This window comes from Grammomys surdaster, unplaced genomic scaffold, assembly GCF_004785775.1.
Source record: "Grammomys surdaster isolate TR1022 unplaced genomic scaffold, NIH_TR_1.0 371, whole genome shotgun sequence".
Taxonomy (NCBI): domain Eukaryota; kingdom Metazoa; phylum Chordata; class Mammalia; order Rodentia; family Muridae; genus Grammomys; species Grammomys surdaster.
This window is the reverse complement of record NW_021604790.1, coordinates 2420913-2427881: the sequence shown is the minus strand read 5'-3', so window position 1 is coordinate 2427881 and position 6969 is coordinate 2420913. Positions and strand designations below refer to the sequence as shown.

General features: G+C 45.5%; 1 non-coding gene across 1 annotated transcript; it reads right to left on the bottom strand.

The window, feature by feature from the left end:
• Positions 1-1681: 1681 nt before the first annotated feature.
• Positions 1682-1788, bottom strand: LOC114632206. Its single transcript, XR_003713048.1, has one exon. It is a non-coding gene; the product is annotated as a U6 spliceosomal RNA (small nuclear RNA).
• Between the last annotated feature and the right edge of the window lie 5181 nt (positions 1789-6969).

The following is a 6969-nucleotide window of genomic DNA, read 5'->3' as shown; positions in this document are numbered from 1 at the left end:
GGATCTAACCGAGGGCCTCCAGCGTGCTCTCCCACTCAACAGCACTCCCAAGCATCGCTTCTGGTTGGTTGTTTGAGACGGTTCTCACTCTGTACCCCCAGGCTGGCCTCTAAACCACAGCGCTCCTCCGGTCTCAGACTCCCAGCGCTGGGATCACAGACCTGTGCCTCACAGGCTGTGTCGCTCGGTCTGGCTGTTGGTTCTTCTCACTCAGCTCAGCTTCAACACCAGTCCTGTTGCTCTGTCAGCGGCGGGTGGATTTAACATCCATCCGAAGTTTTGTGGGTCACTCCTTCCTCCCGCCCCCTCGCCTTCCCCCCCCTCACCCCCCACCCCGCCTCTGCATACTCCTCTCCCACAAGCAAATCTGTAGTGCATGTCCTTGGGGAATGCCCCCTACTTTTCTTCTTCTTCTTCTTCTTCTTCTTCTTCTTCTTCTTCTTCTTCTTCTTCTTCTTCTTCTTCTTCCTCCTCCTCCTCCTCCTCCTCCTCTTCCTCCTCTTCCTCCTCTTCCTCCTCCTCCTCCTCCTCCTCCTCTCCTCGACACCACTGCGGCTGCTTGCTATTGCCACTGCCACAGTTGTTGACTTTGTTGTCTTTGTCGTCTTGGTTTTGTGTTTTGTTTGTTTGATTGGTTTGGTTTGGTTTTTCAAGATAGGGTTTCTCTGTGTAGCCCTGGCTGTCCTGGAACTCTCACTATAGATTGAGCTGTCCTTGAACTCAACAGAGATTCACCAGTCTCTGCCACCACCGCCAGCTGAGTAAATGGAATCTTGTCAGTGCATTTTTTTAAGCCACAGTCTTGCTATGTGTCCCAGACTAGTCATGAGATCTTTAGCCACTCTTCTTTTTTTGAGAGGGGGTCTCACAATGTAGCCCTGACTGGAACTTGCTATGCAGCCTAGGCTATCCTAAACCTCCTGTCAGTTCTCCTGCCTCTACCTCTTAAAAGCTGGAATTAGAGGTGTTCCACCACGTTTCCTCTTTTCATCATCACCATCATCACCACCACCACCATCATCACCATCATCACCATCACCATCATCACCATTTTGAGTCTGGGCCTCACTAAATTCTTCAGTCTTCTCTACCAATTAAACCAGTGGTTCTCAACCTTCCTAGGGCTATGACCTTTTAATACAATTCCTCATGTTGTAATGACCCTCAACCATAAAATTATTATTGCTGCTACTTTACTATTTTTCTAATATCATGAATTGTAATGTAAACTTTGCTACTGTTATGAATTGTAATGATATTATGATGAAAATATCTGAGATACAGGATATTTGATATACAACTGTAGTGAGAAACGTGGAATTCTGGTTTCTTAAAAAGCCACAGAAATATTTTAAGAGTTTGCTTTCATTTTGATCCCAGGTGGAGAGGTGCGGGGCTGCTTTGGACCATGATTTGCCTCGTGCTCTGGTAGAAGCACAGTTTTGCCAGCTGCAGATAATTTCTGTGACTGTGCGATGTTTGGAATTCTGGGAAGTTTTCAGAGGATACATAAATGCTAGGGCCCTGAAAGGGTAGTGGGTGGTTGTGGTTTGTTAGTAACTGTGCTCAAAGAAGAGACAAAATGAAAGAAATTAGATTCAGAGGTTTTTTAATCCCTCTTTCCCCTGCCTCTGCCTCCCAAGTGCTGGAATTAAAGGCCTGCGCCACCACCGCCCAGCTAAAAAGTATGGAACGCTTCATGAATTTGCGTGTCATCCTTGCGCAGGGGCCATGCTAATCTTCTCTGTATCGTTCCAATTTTAGTATATGTGCTGCCGAAGCGAGCACGTGTAAATAATTCTTACCATTTATTCTCTGTCAATAAATACGATCATCCAATGGCTGAGAGTAATGGAGAATAGGGCGGGACATCCGCTAGTGAGAGGAAGGAGAAGAGAGATTCAGACAGTAAGGAGGACGGGTGGAGGCTTTGGAGGCGTGTGGAAGGGACTGGAGAGTCGAGGAAAGTGGGATATCAGGAATGATGAAAGGGGCTGGAGGGATGGCTCAGCGGTTAGGAACACTGGCCACTCTTCTAGAGGACCTGGGTTCAGTTCTCAGAGCCCACGTGGCGGCTCACAACCATCTGCAACTCCAGTATTAGGGGATCCAGCGCCCTCTTCTGGCCTTCTCAGGCACTGCATGCACTGGTGCACAGACAAACTCAAGGTACATACATTTAAATTTAAAATAAGTCTTTAAAAAAATGAAAAGAATGTCAAGAGACAGAGTTTAGGTTTGATTGAGAGTTCCTAGGAAGTCATTTGCAGGCTTTTTCTTTCTCTCTTATGATCAAACCCAGGCCCTTGAGAACACCAGGCAAGCATTTTGTTACTGAGCCTTTGTTGTAGATTCTTGATCTGGGGAATGGCGTGATTAAAGCGATTCCCTTTAGGAGCTCTGTGCAGGAGACAAACTGGGAATCTCTGCACATTAGTGAGCCTATTGCAGAAGCAAACATGCGAGACAGGCCCTCACAACACTGTGAGGAGCATGGTGCCAGGTATTCCACACAAGAGAGGAGTAGGTACTGTGCAGAGAGGAAACAGCACAGAATCCTGGCCTTAGGCCAGGTTCCTTGGCACCAGAGACATTTAATCCATCATCTGAGAGACATATAAGAGTTGCACCTGTAATGACAGATGTGGAAATTCTGCTCTGAAAAGAGCATTCAGGATGTAAGTCTATAATCCAGCCTGTGGCAGGAAGACCCGTTCAAAGTCATCTTTAGCCATGTAGCAAGTTTAAGGCTAGCCTAGGCTACAAAGAAACCATCTCAAAACAAACAAATAAACAACCCAGCCGGGCCGTGTTGGTGCACGACTTTAATCCCAGCACTTGGGAGGCAGAGGCAGGTGGATTTCTGAGTTCAAGGCCAGCCTGGTCTACAGAGTGAGTTCCAGGACAGCCAGGACTACACAGAGAAACCCAGTCTCAAAAAACAAAACAAACAAGCAAACCAAAACCAAAACAACAACAACAACAACAACCCAGGGACCAGGCATATGGCTTAGTCGGTAGAGTCCTTGCCTCTCAGGCACAAAGCCTTGAGTTCAAGCCCCAGCTCCACCTACAAACCAGACCTGGTGGCTCACACCTGGGAGGTAGAGGCAAGAGGATCAGATATTCAAGGTCTTCCTCTGCTACACAGTGAGTTTCAGGCTAGTCTGTGCTCTATGATAATCCTGTCTCAAAATAAAAAACAATTCAAGGATGTAGGAGCCATGGAGAACCACGGGGTCCAGGACCGTCCTGGGTAACAACTTATATCTAGGTTAGTTAATTGGGAAACACCTCTAATTGTGTGAGCATCTTGTTATTTGAGCATTACCAAACATATAAAGCCTTTGGATAATCTTTTAAAAAAAATAAAAAATAAAAAAAATAAAGAACAATCCAACAAAAAGACCAGAAAGCCGGAACTCCTCTGAGAAGCATCTGGAACATTAAAAAAAAAAAAGTGACATTTGTTCAGCAAAGTCAAGTGACATCATGGAAAGCCTGCTGGTCTGGCAGTCCACATGGTGACCTCAGAACGTTGTCTCATTCTTAAGTCCCTGGGCCCACAGCCAGCTGACAGGAGGTGAGGAAGGAAGGGCTGGTAAGCCATAGATCCCGGGGGTGGAGCTGTAGGCTTGGAGAGAGCTTGGCAGGAGTGGTCAGTGTGTAGCTTTCCAAAATGGACAAGAAAATTCCTTGCCAACTAGGAAACATGTTCATGGTCATGTGCCCATTGCTCTTTTCCTTAAAGCTCTAAAGACTTCAATCCTTTTCTGTGTATCTTGCAAAACACTTAAAATCGTGGATTTACCGTAAAAAAATAAGAGCATGCGGCAGGAAGATCAGTTAAGAATTTAGAGTAGAGCCCTTGGAGTTTATTTGCATGAGGAATATAATTTGTATCTATTTTAATGGCGCATACCTACTTCTTATGTTTATTTACTTATTTAGAGACAGGGTCTCTTGTAGTTGGCTGGCCTAGAACTCTGTAAATATTACACCTCTGAGAGGAAAGGCCTTCCTGGTGGGGTGCTACATCTGAGGGGTAAGTTTTCCCCAATAAAAGTATTACAGCCCCCAGGGGAAGGTTTCCCCAACTGCAAGTTATACAACTCTGAAGGGAAAGGTATCCTGGCAGTCAGTTTCCAAGGAACGCAACTCAAGTCACTCCGCACAACAAACCTTAAGCAAGAGATTTATTGGGAGAGACACAAGAGGACGGATACCTCTGCTAAAGTAAAGAGGCTGCACAGAACGTAGCAAGAAGCAGGCGGTACGGCTGGGCGGTGGTGTCGCACGCCTTTAATCTCCCAGCACTTGGGAGGCAGAAGCAGGCGGATTTCTGAGTTCGAGGCCAGCCTGGTCTACAGAGTGAGTTCCAGGACAGCCACAGAGAAACCCTGTCTCGAAAAAACAAAACAAGGGCTGGAGAGATGGCTCAGCGGTTAAGAGCACTGACTGCTCTTCCAGAGGTCCTGAGTTCAAATCCCAGCAACCACATGGTGGCTCACAACCATTCATAATGAGACTGGATGCCCTATTCTGGTGTGTCCAAAGACAGCGACAGTGTACTCATAAATAGAATAAATAAATAAATCTTAAAAAAAAAAGAAAAAACAAAACAAAAAAAAGAAGAAGCGGGCGGTACGGTATACAAGCTTTCTGGGGGGAGGGGCATTCTCCAGGGTGGAGATTTTCAGGGTGAGGGATTGGTGAGATTTCAAGACAAGCTTGGGGATTGATGGGTTTGGGTAGTTGATATTTTTTGTTTGTTTTGATTTGTTTTGTTTGTTTTTTAATGTATATGAGGACACTGTAGCTGTCTTCAGACACACCAGAAGAGGGCATCGGATCCCATTACAGATGGTTGTGAGTCACCATGTGGTTGCTGGGAATTGAACTCAGGACCTCAGAAAGAGAAGTCAGTACTCTTAACTGCTGAGCCATCTCTCCAGCCCTTGGGTAGTTTTTTAAACCCAGAATTGGGTTCAGATATTTTACCATACAAATTCTTTATGTAACTAAAGATGACCTTGAACTCAGGATCTTCCTGCTTCTAAGTCCTGTGAGCCGGGATTACAGGTGTGGTGTGAGCCACCATACCCAGTTTAGCATATGCGATTTGTTTGTTTGCTGGTTTTTTTGGGTTTGTTTTGTTTGGTTTTCCGAGACAGGGTTTCTCTGTGTGTCTTTGGCTGTCCTGGAACTCACTCAGTAGACCAGCATAGCCTCAAATTCAGAGATCTACCTTCTTCTGCCTCGGGAGTACTGGAATTAAAGGCATGTGCCATCACTCTGGGCTAGCATACATGATTTAAAAAAAAAAAAAAAGATTTATTTAATGTATATGCATACAGTGTAGCTGTCTTCAGATGCACCAGAAGAGGGCATCGGATCCCATTACAGATGGTTGTGAGCCACCATGTGGTTGCTGGGAATTGAACTCCAGATCTTTGGAAGAACAATCAATGCTGAGCCGTCTTTCCAGCCCCATTCTTTTATTTTATTATTATTAGTAGTAGTATTATTATTGCATGTCTGAAAATGTGTGTGAGTCACGGTGCAGATCGGGGTGTCTAAGGACAAGTTTGTGGGGTCAGTTCTCCCTTTCACCATTACATGAGTTCTGGGGGTCGAACTCAGCAGCTGAAGCGGGATTTTTCTGCCCTGAACTTTACTCGCTGAGTCATGGTGCTGGCCCCAGTGATGTGTCCCTGAAAAGCACTTAAACCAAAGCTGGCATCACGAGTGAAGCTAGAAAATATTTTGAGGGCAAAGCTTGGCCAAGCCAGGAAGATGAGACACGAGGAGAGTCAGAGAGTTAGAGGCCAGCCTGGACTGCCCTCTAAGTCCCAGGCAAGATTAGACGACTATGGTGGGAGATGAGGTGGGGTGGGGGCAAGGAGTTGGTGGGGGCGTGTAAGCCTGACAAGATAGTATACTATCTTTTTTTTTTTTTTTTTTTGGTTTTTCGAGACAGGGTTTCTCTGTGTAGCCCTGGCTGTCCTGGAACTCACTCTGTAGACCAGGCTGGCCTCGAACTCAGAAATCTGCCTGCCTCTGCCTCCCAAGCGCTGAGATTAAAGGTGTGTGCCACCATCGCCCGGCTGATAGTATACACTTTTAATCCAGCACTTGGGAAGCAGAGATTTCTGTGGGTTCAATCGAGCCAGTCAGGGCCACATTTTGAGACCCTTTCTCTCTCTCTCTCTCTCCCTCCCCCCTCTCTCTCTTTCTCTCTCTCTCTCTCTCCCTCCCCCCCCTCTCTCTCTTTCTCTCTCTCTCTCTCTCTCTCACACACACACACACACACACATACAGGGTGATAAAAAATAGAACTAATGAAACTGATTAGGCAAAGCTATAGTAAAAGATCAATAATAAAATAAAATCCAAAGTTAGCTCTTTGGTGTGTGTGTGTGTGTGTGTGTGTGTGTGTGTGTGAGAGAGAGAGAGAGAGAGAGAGAGAGAGAGAGAGAGAGAGAGAGAGAACCAATATGGAAAACTGACAAAGAAAAAAAAAAGCCCACAATTATGAACTGCAAAAAGGAGAAGGCACTGTTAAGTATCCCAAAGACCATAAAAGGATAAGGAATACTACAAACATGTACTCATAAATTTGACCATTTAGAAAAATTAAGGAACACCTCAAAAACTCCAAACTGTCAAATTCTCCCAAAAAGAAACAGCAAAGCGCCTGGCAGTGGTGGCACATGCCTTTAATCCCAGCACTTGGGAGACAGAGGCAGGCAGATTTCTGAGTTTGAGGCCAGCCTGGTCTACAGGGTGAGTTCCAGGACAGCCAGGGCTACACAGAGAAACCCTGTCTCAAAAAACAAAACAAAACAAAACAAAGAGAAAGAAAGAAAGAAAGAAAGAAAGAAAGAAAGAGAAGAGAAAAGAGAAGAGAAGAAAAGAAACCGCAAAGCTAGCCAGTCCCTGGAGTTTCTCTCCCAGCAGTCAAAGAGT